The sequence below is a fragment of the Ursus arctos genome, unplaced genomic scaffold, assembly GCF_023065955.2.
Source record: "Ursus arctos isolate Adak ecotype North America unplaced genomic scaffold, UrsArc2.0 scaffold_2, whole genome shotgun sequence".
Classification (NCBI taxonomy): domain Eukaryota; kingdom Metazoa; phylum Chordata; class Mammalia; order Carnivora; family Ursidae; genus Ursus; species Ursus arctos.
The window spans coordinates 61,238,752-61,249,750 of record NW_026622874.1 but is presented as its reverse complement, the minus strand read 5'-3'; the positions used below and the strand labels follow the sequence as shown (position 1 = coordinate 61,249,750).

General features: G+C 59.5%; 1 long non-coding RNA gene across 1 annotated transcript; it reads left to right on the top strand.

Moving 5' to 3' along the window:
* The first annotated feature begins 2 nt into the window (after positions 1-2).
* Positions 3-4,641, top strand: LOC130544301 (uncharacterized). Its single transcript, XR_008960477.1, has 2 exons — positions 3-1,509; positions 2,623-4,641. It is a non-coding gene; the product is annotated as an uncharacterized LOC130544301 (long non-coding RNA).
* The last annotated feature ends 6,358 nt before the right edge of the window (positions 4,642-10,999 follow it).

Sequence of the window (10,999 nt, the reverse complement as noted above, 5' to 3'; positions counted from 1 at the left end):
CCCAGACCCAACCCCCCGGGCCCTGGACCGGCCCCGACCTCTGTTCTGTCTCCGCCCCGCTCCCCAACCCCGGACCAGCTCAAACGCTGGGCCCGGGGCCCTGCATCCCGGATCCGATCTGACCCCGGACCCCGGCCCCGGCCCGCCCGGACCCCGGACCCTGGCCCCGACCCGCCCCAACCTCAGCCCGGCTCCGCCCCGACCCCGGCCGACGCAAAGGGGCGGTACCTGGATTCAGCCAAATCCCTGCCCAGCCCCCCACCCCCACCCTGCACCTGCCGACCTTTCCCTCGGAGAGTTGGGTGCTGGGACCTCGGGGTCGGTCAGGTGACCGGCCACGCACTTCGGATCCAGTCGTTTGCCCTGCGCCGCTAGGCCTCGCCGCCAGGCCCGCTCGCGTGCGGATGGGCGGGACCCAGGAGTTCCGGAATGCGGAGCGCCTGGGCTGAAGGGCGCCGCTGGGCCTCGCAAGGTCCCGGGAGACCTGCTTGCCACCCCCTCCGGCAGAACCAGAGGGAGTGGGTGACGGGAGGGCGCCGTCTGGGCGCCGTCACGTCTTGGTTGGGGATCCCGTCAAGTTGGCCAACTCCCTTCAGCCTGCTTTCTTGTCGTCACTTTGAGGGGGGATGACGTCCACCCCGAAGGGCTTCTGTGACGATTACTTGAGACAGTGCGCGTGAGGTTCTTGGCGCGGGAGCGCACGGAATAGGAGACGGTATTCTGGGGTTTCGTTTGTGTTTTCGAGTGAGTCTTTGAACTGCTTCCTGAGAGGTTCTGTTTAGCCTTTGGAGCAGTGGAGCGATTAGGTGAAGGAGTCTCTTTCCCGTGAGGAGAGACGGACATCACTGGCACTGGGAAGAGGGGGGCCTGCCCTGGAGGTGGGAGCACGGGAGAGCTCTGTCTCTCCTTGGCCACTGAGAAGGTGGGGAGTGGGGAGACGCAGGAAGGCAGCGGCCAGATGGGAGAAGGGACAGCCGGGTCTGCAAAGCTGTCAAAGGGGCCGTCCCTGGGAAGTGACGGCAGAGCTCATCTAGCACTTCGCCCTCCAACCGCCCACCTGCCCCGGCTCTTCCTCGCACCCTCCCCCTCCCTCCCAGCCTCCTTTTTGCCGAGGAGGAAACTGAGGCTCCAAAAGGAAAGGTGGCAGAGGCCAGACCAGATCTTCCTTGGATGCCGCCAATGCCTGGCTCAGAGGAGGTGTTCGTTTGAAGCCACATTCAGAGACCAGAGAAACTCTGAAGCAGAATGCTGGTTTGGGCAGGGACAGCCCCCTCCCCAGTACTTCCAGACTGGCCCAGGAACAGGACAGCAGGCTGCCTTTCCCCCACTGTGACATATTCACAGCCTGATTTCTCCAGATCCATTTTGCCTAAATCTATCCACAGGTCAGACGGAGCTATGTGAAAGAGGAACGGCATAGGGCATAGGGCAGCTTCCTGATGCTTGAGAGATGGGAGGTGTTGCCGTTCATCGTCATCCCAATAGATGCCATTATGGGATGCCTACACAGTAAGGCCCTTTTGGATATTATTTCTAGTCTTTACAGCATATTTTGCCAGATGGTGTCATTTAACAGATGAAAAACTGAGGGTTCAGAGAGGTTAAGCGTTGTCTCCAAGGCCACACAGCTTTTAAGTGACCAATATCTGATGAACCCAGGCCTGTTTGTCCCCAGAGCCCCAAATCTTCCCACATCCCACTGTCTCTCTTCCCAAGCTTCTTTGCCCTATAAACTTAGTCATTCAACAAACACTGATTAGGCCAGGCCTGGTACTGGACACTGGAGATGCTGTGGTAAGCATGGGGGCATGGTCCCCGGCCTTCAGGGAGCATACTGTCCTTCCCCTAGGGGTGGGGGTGCATACCATAAGCAAGTAATAACCAACCCCCCAGTATGAGAGGGGACATCGGGTTGTTGAGAACACTCTAGGGCTTGGAGCTGGGAGGGAGTTGGGGCAGGTAGGTGTTGAGGGCTGGGCTGTGTTTCCCGTGGGGCTGAGGCCCTCAGAGAACCACATTTCTTCCACAAGCCCCTCCCCAGACTGGGAGTTCTAGAGGCTGCCAGCAGGGGGAGCCCGGAGCCCAGGCCTGAGTCCAGCTCAGAGGCTTATGTAACTGGGCCCGCTGGGGGAGGAGAGCAAAGCCCAGGCAGCAGGCGCGTCACACCACAGACAGACGCATGTACCCACCATGACACAGAGGAGCTTCATACAGAGAGACGTCACTCCCACGTCCCAACAGAGAGACGCACACTCGCACACACGCACGCACACTCACACTCACAGACACACTCACACGCTGCTTAGGAGGGCGATAGCCAGCAGACTAGAGAGGGCTCCTGTCCCCTCCCCAGCTGGCCCATAAAGAGCCACACAGCGGTGCCCAGTACCGTGGCTGATGCTTGTGGAGGGAGGAGCAGAGAAGGAGGAAGGCAGCCTGAGACAGGAGGGAGGGAGCCTGGGATGGTGGAGAGACCCGGGGGAGGGGTCCCGCAGAGGCCATGAGGGGCGGTCGTCACTATGCCATCACTGGCTGCCCACTCACCCTCTAGGTACTGCCAGGGGCGGGCATACATCAGACACCCAGCCTCTGTTTCACGGGCTTATGTGATTCCCTTTCCAGAGGACAGATGCACAAGACACTGGGGTGGCCGTGAGGCATCCTGAGTGTCGTTGAAGATCGTGGAGACCCATGCTCTGCCTTAAAGCAGCCCCTACGCTGACCGAGGTGTCACACATTACGGTCACAACCACGAAGACACGGTTCTCTGAGAGACACATTCAAAGACAGGACCGTTAGCACATTCTGACCTGGGTCAGGTGCGTATTTTCATCTCATTTAAACCCTGCCCAGAATCTGGTGCGGTTAGTGCGCTTATTAACCAGTGAAGAAACAGGTGCACGGAAGCTCTGAACATGTCCAAGGTGAATGGATCGGCTACTGTCCAAACTCGGAGTTGAGCCTCGGACGGTCTTGGTGTGGAGGGGCCCATGCTCCTGCCCCTGGTACGTGGCTTCTTGGACATAGATACGGACCCAACACGCACAGGCACAGACCCAGCTTGGACACAGGTGGTGCCTTGAAGACAGGGACACACACAGCAAAGACACAGACTCACGGACGCACGGGATGTATGAGACTCGTGGAAACAGCTCACAGGTGTGCAGAGTCCTCAGCACGCACACTCTCTTAAATGTGTGTAAATCCCAGCTCGGTGCAGCTGAGGGTCACACAGAAGACTGTCCTATGGTCTGCACGTGTTTGTAAGGCCCTGACCCATACTGCCTGACGAGCCGTGGGTTCCCGTTCTCCGGAAAGGGAAGATTCTCTCGGCCGCCTTGCTGAGAGGCTGGGGCAAAGAGACTGGACAGAGGTAGAGCCAAAACCTACCTTCACCTCCGCTCACGTGGAGACAGAGACGTCCACACGGGGGCCCAGCACACACTCACAGAACTGCAGAGCCATCTCACTCACCCACACACAGACACACTGGACTCTCTCCCTCCTTCCTCCCCAGCCAGGCACTGCACCCTCATGATGCGCTCCCGAGATAGCTAGCGTGTGCGTGTGCGTGTGTGCGTGTACGTGTGTGTGTGGGCGTGCGTGTGCCCGTACTCCCTGACCCCTTCTCTTGTCCTGGCTGAGCCCACACTCCTTCCTCACATCTCAAACCCCACACAGACAGCTGTTTAAGAACAGAGGAGCCCCAATGCCACTGCTGGCCTCCGCAAGACCTTGCCCTAACTCCCAGGGAAGCCCTGCCATTTCTCCAGCCTGATTAGCGCCAGCCGCCACCCACTCCCGAATGCCAAGGATGGATCCCTCTGAGCTGGAATCCCCTCGCCCTCCGTCCCTGATGAGTCTCTGGCTCCCCAGTCCCATCGTGCTGGGTGCCTGGACTCCACCCTGAGGCTCCCCTATCCCTCCCCTCCTCTAGCAGACGCCTGCGTGGAGGGTCGCCTGGAGCTGAGGCCACCCCCACTGTGTGTATGTCTTCCTCCCCAACCCAGCAGCCTGGAGGGGCGGGTAGCGATCAAGGGCAGAAGAGGCAGTGGTTTGCTAGACAGAGGTTTGTGGGCTGCGTCTTAGAGATGAGCCTCAGGGGACAGGAGGTAGTTAACACCAGGTGGCTGCCTCTGAGTCACCAAGGTTGAGCAAGGGCCAGATTGGGAGAACGGGTCACGGACGAGTGTGCGCACACCCAGCTCTGAGCGAGACCGGGATGAGGCACCAGTGGTCGCTCATACTTCCTGCACACCTGCCTTTCGCTGGGCTCCACTCGAAGCTCCCTGCGCTCACTCAGTCCCACGGCACCGCATGCTCTCGCAGCCTGGTTTGCAGATGGGAGAGGAGGCCTGGAGAGGTTGTGGAAGTCACCCGAGGTCACCTGCTAAATGGCAGCACCGAGATTCAAATGCAAACCACTTGACTCTGGAGCGTTGTTCTTCCCCCTGCCGCCCTAGCCTGTGCACACTTAGTCACATGCACACATGCATTAGTGCACGTGCGTGTGCACACACACACGCACACCTGGTGCCTAGACTACCTTTTGAAAGAACTTTCCCACCAGTGTAATCTCCAGCTCCTAGCAGGCCGGGGATGCTCCACAAATATTTGTTGAATAAATGGGTTCATGCTGGAGGCCGAGGAAAGGGGGACTCAGCAAGAGAGAGTGTGTGTGTGTGTGTGTGTGTGTGTGTGTGTGTGTGTGGTGGCCCTGGGGGTTTTCACACACACAGAGCCCTCTAGACCTGCAATGGTACTGAAGGCTCCCTTCTGACCCTGGGTCCCAGCCCCTTAAAGCACCCTGGGTGGGGAAAGGGAATGGAACCAGGGTTTGTAGGGTTCTCTGTGGTGGAAGGGGATCTGTTGTCCCTCTGGTCAGAGGATGGGGGACATGAGGAGAGGTCTGGGAAGAGCATATGGGGACACACAGCCCCCGAGCCGCGTGAACCTGCCTAGCTCCCACTTGTCCCCATTCCTGCCCAGGTGCCCCATGCTCTTCCCGGGCCCCTCCTGACAGCCCCTGGCTCCTCCGCTGTGCACACCTGGACTCTCCAGGGGCCTGGCACCCCTTGGCCATCCTGGCCCAAGAGCGGACAGTTCCCCCTTTCCCCTAGTCCAACTGAAACAAGGGTGGAATTTTTCCAAAGGCCCTCTATTGGGAAAACGAAGGGAAAACAAACCCAGAAATAAAAACTACAAAAACAAAGAAGCAGATGGGCCAGCAGGGGCGAAGGCGTGGGCCATGGGAGAGCGGGGCCCGGAGTCCCGATGCCGACGTGACCCTTCCCTGGCTCCTGGCACCCTGTCCTCAGCTCTTGGTGGCGTTTCCCACTCTGCCCTGCTGTTCCAGGCCTTGTTTATATCTGCCTCTCCATCTTGGCCGCCAGCTTCCCAAGGCCACTGCCGGCTCTTCTTGGCTCTGCCGCCACGGCCCGCACAGTGCCTCGCAAGGAGGGGAAGCTCCGTGGACATTGGCCAAGTGATTGAGCAAGTGAGTGAGCAAGTGGGTAAGTGAGAGAGAGGGAAGCCAGGTGCTTCCTCGTGGGTGGCCAGATCACCTCCACGGAGGGCGCAGCTTCTGCCTCTGGGGCTGGTCTTACCCTTGAAAAGCAGGGGCACCGGAACTGAGCACGGCCATGCTCCACGCCACCCTGGCAGTTAGAGGCTGGTAAGGACACAAGCTCCGAGAAGCGAAAACTCTGCCCAGTGAGCGGCACAGCCAGGGGTCTAACCCACGCTGCCAGGCGCCTCTGTCCAGGACGGACTGTCCTCCCGCAAGGGAGCTGGTGTCTGGGAGAGCGACAAGGGTGCAGGTCCAGCCAGCTGGCAGGACGGGGTGTCGGGGTGACGGCTCGCCCCGGTTGGACACTCGGGCACAGGCGTTGGTGCTGAGGGTGCCAGCTCCCGTACCAGACATCCCAGAGCGAATGTGTGGCTTCTCTCCCCCACAATTGCCTTCCCTCCACCCTGAGTTTAGTTAACTTTGCACCCACGTCCCCCCCCTCCAATCCTTCCTCCCTTACTGTGACGTACGATCAGTGGCCAAATCCTGAAATTCTGCCTCCCAAAGATCTTTCTCGTCTGCCCTTTCTCCTCATCGTACGACCACTGTCTTGTTGCAGACCTCACCACCTCTTGGCTAAATTACTGCCAGAACCGCCTACCTGTGTCTCCCTTTCCGTGTGACACCCCCCCCCCTCCGCCCATGCACACACACCTGCAATCAAGTGAGATTTCGTAGAGCATTCCGCCCCTGCTCAAAATGTGCAAATGGCTCCAGATTGCTAAGAGCAATATTTCTGGTGGTAAAACTCTCTGGTGGTAAAAACACAGATCCCCACTCCCCACCACTGGCCCCAGGTATCAGAATTTCCAAGAGACGCACCTTCTCTTCCGTATTGTTAACCAGCACCCCAGGTGATTAGTACCACGGAGCCCTGTAGGAATCACTGGTATTTAAAGTGGTCCCCGTGAAATGGCTCGCACACCCATTTCCAGTGTGGGAGCTCGTGTTTCTTCTTTGCCCACTGGGTGCTCCAGGCCTCTGTGCCTGAGCCCACGTGGTTCCCTCTACCTGACACGTGCTCTCTCTGGTTCTCTGAGCTGGATCCTACCTCTCTGTCAAGGCCCAACTACAATGCCACTTCCGGAAGGCCTCCTAATTCTTCCAGCCGAGAAGCACCTCCCCCTTCTCTGAGTTCCCACCACCCTATAAACCAGCGGCGTGCAGCCAGCAGCCAGCAGCCAGCTGTGCCTGGCTCAGCATACATGCTCAGAGGCGACGCTGTTCCCTCCCTTTATCTTTGGGAGCACACCTCACCCCGCCATTGCAGCCTGGGGGCTTCTGCGCCTGCATCCTGGAGACAAAAACCCAGAGGCGATCCCTCTCTGCCCCCTAACAGTGCAGAAGTTCCATGTGCAGTTTCTAGAACCAGCCTGCGTGGGCTTGAGTCCCAGCTCCCCTGGTTGGGTACGCTCAGGATCATTGTGCCTCAGTTTCCCTATCTAGAAAAGAGGCTTATTATGAGGACCCAATTAAGTAATGCGTGGAAATTGCAAAAGCGCTAACCTGACGCCTCAGTAACTCTCTCTCTGATGACCTGGAGATCCTCGGGGCAGTCTGGCTCTGTGGCTTCACCCCTGCTTGCACATGGAATCCTCTGGGGAGCTTCTGGGGACACCGAGGCCTGGGCCCCGCCTCTGACCACTTACAATGTGGCTGTGGGGGGTGAGGCCCAGGCGTGAGGCAGTAAGACCCAGGCAGCGGTGAGAGCCCCTACCCGGCCAGCCCCTCACTTTACTGTTGGGAGTGTGAGGATGACTCCGGTTCACAGCAGTTAATGGCGGACTCAGTCCCACATGGCCAGCCGCTGCCCTCACCCCGGTTCAGCCCATGGCCTGCCTTGGCTCCCGCATCTTTGGGGTGGGAGACAGAGCTCAGGCCCTCCCAGTCCCACTTGGCAGACACGGAGGTGAGGAAGTGAGGGAGCTGGAGGAAATGAGGAGTCGTCCCCGAGGGCTCAGGGCTGGCCCTGGGGAGACCCAGTCAAGGGGCGGGGTAGTGGGAGAAAACCAGGGTGACTAAGTGGCATGGAACTTGGACAGAAGGACCGTGAGGGTGGGAACCTCATTTGCCTTGACTAGAATAGTCTCGGCAGCACTTTGCACGGAATCGGGCAGCCAGCGCTCAGCAAATGCTGGAGAACGTCAGAATGATGCAATGCCCCTGAAAACGGGCAAGCTCTACTGAGTCACAGGGAGAACTCGCATTCCCCACGAGGTAGCGCTGAGAGCACCCAGGCAGGAGCACAAGAGTGAAAGCGTCCCGGACTTGCAGAGAAACCAAGGCACAGAGGAGGCCGAACTCCCTGAAGCCCCTAGGAAGGCTCCTTATGTGGGAACAAGGCTGGGCCCCACGTGCCAGATGTTTGCAGGGCATCCTATGCTGGCCAGGCGTCCGGAACGCCAGCAGGGACAGGCAGACCCACAGAGCTGCATCCTGGGCCAAGTGGAGGGGGCCTGGTAAGGGAAGCAGGAGGTAGGAAGGGGGAGGCTGGGAGCCAAGCTGCCTCTTGATAGGGGGAACAGGGAGGCGGGGTGCTCTGGGCCAGTGGCTGGGTCAGATCTCCGGCCAAAGCAAACCTGCCTCAGGGGGCTGGAGGGCCTCTCCCTCCCTGCCCGGATGGAATCAAAGGCAAACAGGAACCCTAGAGGGCCCAGCTGTGACCCCTGACCCCCAAACTCAGCAAGGTCCATTAACCCCCTGCACCCCATCACCCCGAACATATTTTTCCAGCCCAAAGAATCTCTGGAAACAGACTAATCTGGTATTTGCTGATCAAATGCCAGCCAAGAAATGTCAGGTTCCCGCAGCCTCACCCCCAGCCCTGCCCTTGTCCCTGTCCCACCTCGCACAGGGGCTCTTTGTAAGAAACCAGGTAATCTGTGCCCAACCCCGAGCCCCTCCCTGCTTCTGTGCCAAGAATCAAAGCCATCACACTCATTTCTGTGGGTCACGCTGATCAACAAAATAGGGGTACCTGCCCCCTCGGCTCCCCCTGTGAACCCTGGTCTCCAGATGGTGAGTTATGGCCCAGATACAACTACACGGAATTTCACCCGTTCACCGGAGCTGAGCCATGAGCTGAGGAAAAGGTAACCTGGAATTTGGGGGCTGTCAGATTTTCCAGCCCTGCTCCTTGTACTTCAGAGGAAGGAGCAAGGCCAGAGTGGGGGCACCTCTGAGTCCAGGTCACTCGTCCACTCGGGCCAAGCAGGACCAGCTCCAGACTCCTGCGTCAGGCCGTGGCAGGGACCGGACCGCAGGCAGCACACGTGGGAGGACAGAGTGTGCCTGGGCCACCGTGCTCAGCGAGGAGGGTTGGCACGGGCACCCCAAGCTCTCCAAACCCAGACAGCAGGGCAGAGGGCAAAAAGAGGTGGGATGGGAACAGACGCAGAGAGACGGAAGAAAATTCTGGGTATTCTTACCTCCGTTTTCTGCATTCTTTATAATACGGTGTTAACAATAAAAAGGATAATAAAAATCATCTGGGAAGAAAGGTTAAAGACAACCGAAGCAAGGGGAGACCAAGGAAGAGGGTCTTAGAATCTATTTCGAGTAGATTGGAAAGGAAGACCAGAAAGAACACAGAGGAGCAGGCATCGAGGGAGAGATGGGGAGAAAATCCAACATTGGCCTTGTGGTCCAGTGGGGAAACTGAGGCGGCAGTAGGCCTCAGTCAGGCATTCTGTGGCTCTGAGCCCAACCTTTCTACCACAAGGTCGCTACCACCTGTGGGAAGTGGGAGGAGAGGCCCCGAGAGGAAGGGCAGTGCAAGGGACTTTCTTGGACACTTGTCATGGCCAGCCCAAGCCTTTCCAGGTTTCCTGTCCATGCTGTCCCCCCAAGCCAGCCTCCCCTTGGAAGGAGAAAATTCCTTCCGTTCCCAAGAAGGCCCCGGAAGCCTGGTGGGGGTGGGGGACACAGCCTCCCCAGCGTCCCTCCATCCCCCCTCCCTCCCCTACTCTCTTTCTTGATCTTGAAACAACCTTCAAGTCTGGGCTGGAGGCCCCAGGAGGCTAGTCACTTAGGAAACAAAACTGTTTCTGGGAGACCTTGACGGCCCATCTGCCGCTGAGCGCCCCCCCCCCCCCTCGTGCGCACACCCTTTCTCCCAGGGACGCTCACGTACACTGCACGGACTCTGCCCGCACACTCGCGCTCACACGACCCGAGACCAAGACACGCCGGACCCAAGCACGCCTCCTCCACTAGACTGTCCACACGTCCAAACCCGAGTTGGCCTCTCTGGTCACGCGGAGCCCCTCCTTCCCAATTTCCATGTGGTACATTCACACGGCCCCTTCCCCTCACTCGGGTCCCCACACGGTCGTGCCCCTCAGTCTTAACACGCACACTCACGCACACACACACCGCTGCTTCCCACGCCTCCCCGTGCCAACCCACCCGCTGACTCAGGACCACCCATCCTCACCGACCTCTGCCCGTCTCCCAAGCCCACTCCCCAGCCAGGCCCTGGCCCTCCGCCTCCTGCTTTCGAGGCTTCCCTGCTCTCTGCTCTGTCCCTCTTACTTCCAGGGCCTTGATCCAAACTGACCTCTGGCTGTCTCACGGGCAGTAGCCCAGCCCGGGCACCCCAGACCAAGGGACCAGGCGTCCACAGCCCACTAATGTCCTGGAGTCTGAAGTCCACGCTGGGGGAGAAGGAGGTAGACTCCCAGGGCCTCCATGCTTGCTCAGGCAGGGAGGATGGTCAGGGATGTCTGGGCAAGGAATGGGCCCCGGGCTGTCCTGTCCAGCCTTTCTTTTGTCCGAGCCCCAAATGTGTGTGCAGCATCCCCTTGGGGCCCCACCCGAGCCCCAGTGCCAGGTATGGCCGGAGCCCCCACCGGGCTGGATGGGCAGAGGGGGAGGGCACGGTCCTTTCCGGTATGGGCCTGGCCACAGGGACCAGAGCCAGGGCCTTGGAAGGACTGGGCAGCCCTGGGCGGTGCCAGCGGGGGTGAGGGTGGGGGAGTGAGAACTGAGGGCCGGTGCCTGAGGCCCACGCCCTGCGGGCTCTGGGCTGGCTTTCTCTCCCATCTCACCTTGCGCCCTGGAGAGTGCGGGGCAGAGAGAAGGGATTCCAAGCCCGGAACTTAGGAACGAGAGCCTCCTAAGCCCCGAGTGACCCTCTTGGCCCCCAGTCCAGGGCAAGGCCGCCCTTGGGCTGCCCCGCTGCTGAGCGACCCAGCCACCTGTGGGCTACTCCTCCAGGGACTTCATCCCTCGGCCATCTCTCCTGATGTCTAACCACAAGCCTTCGTGCTGTCTTCAGCGGCTTCTCTCTCTCCTGTCCACACCAGGGCTTGGACTGGGAACTGCTTTTCCCTTATTGCTCCCTCCCACTGCCTGTTCTCCCCCAGGCTCAAATTCAAGGTCAGTTGAAGGGCCCAAAGACAGAAGGTGTCTGCCCCATCCTGCCCATCC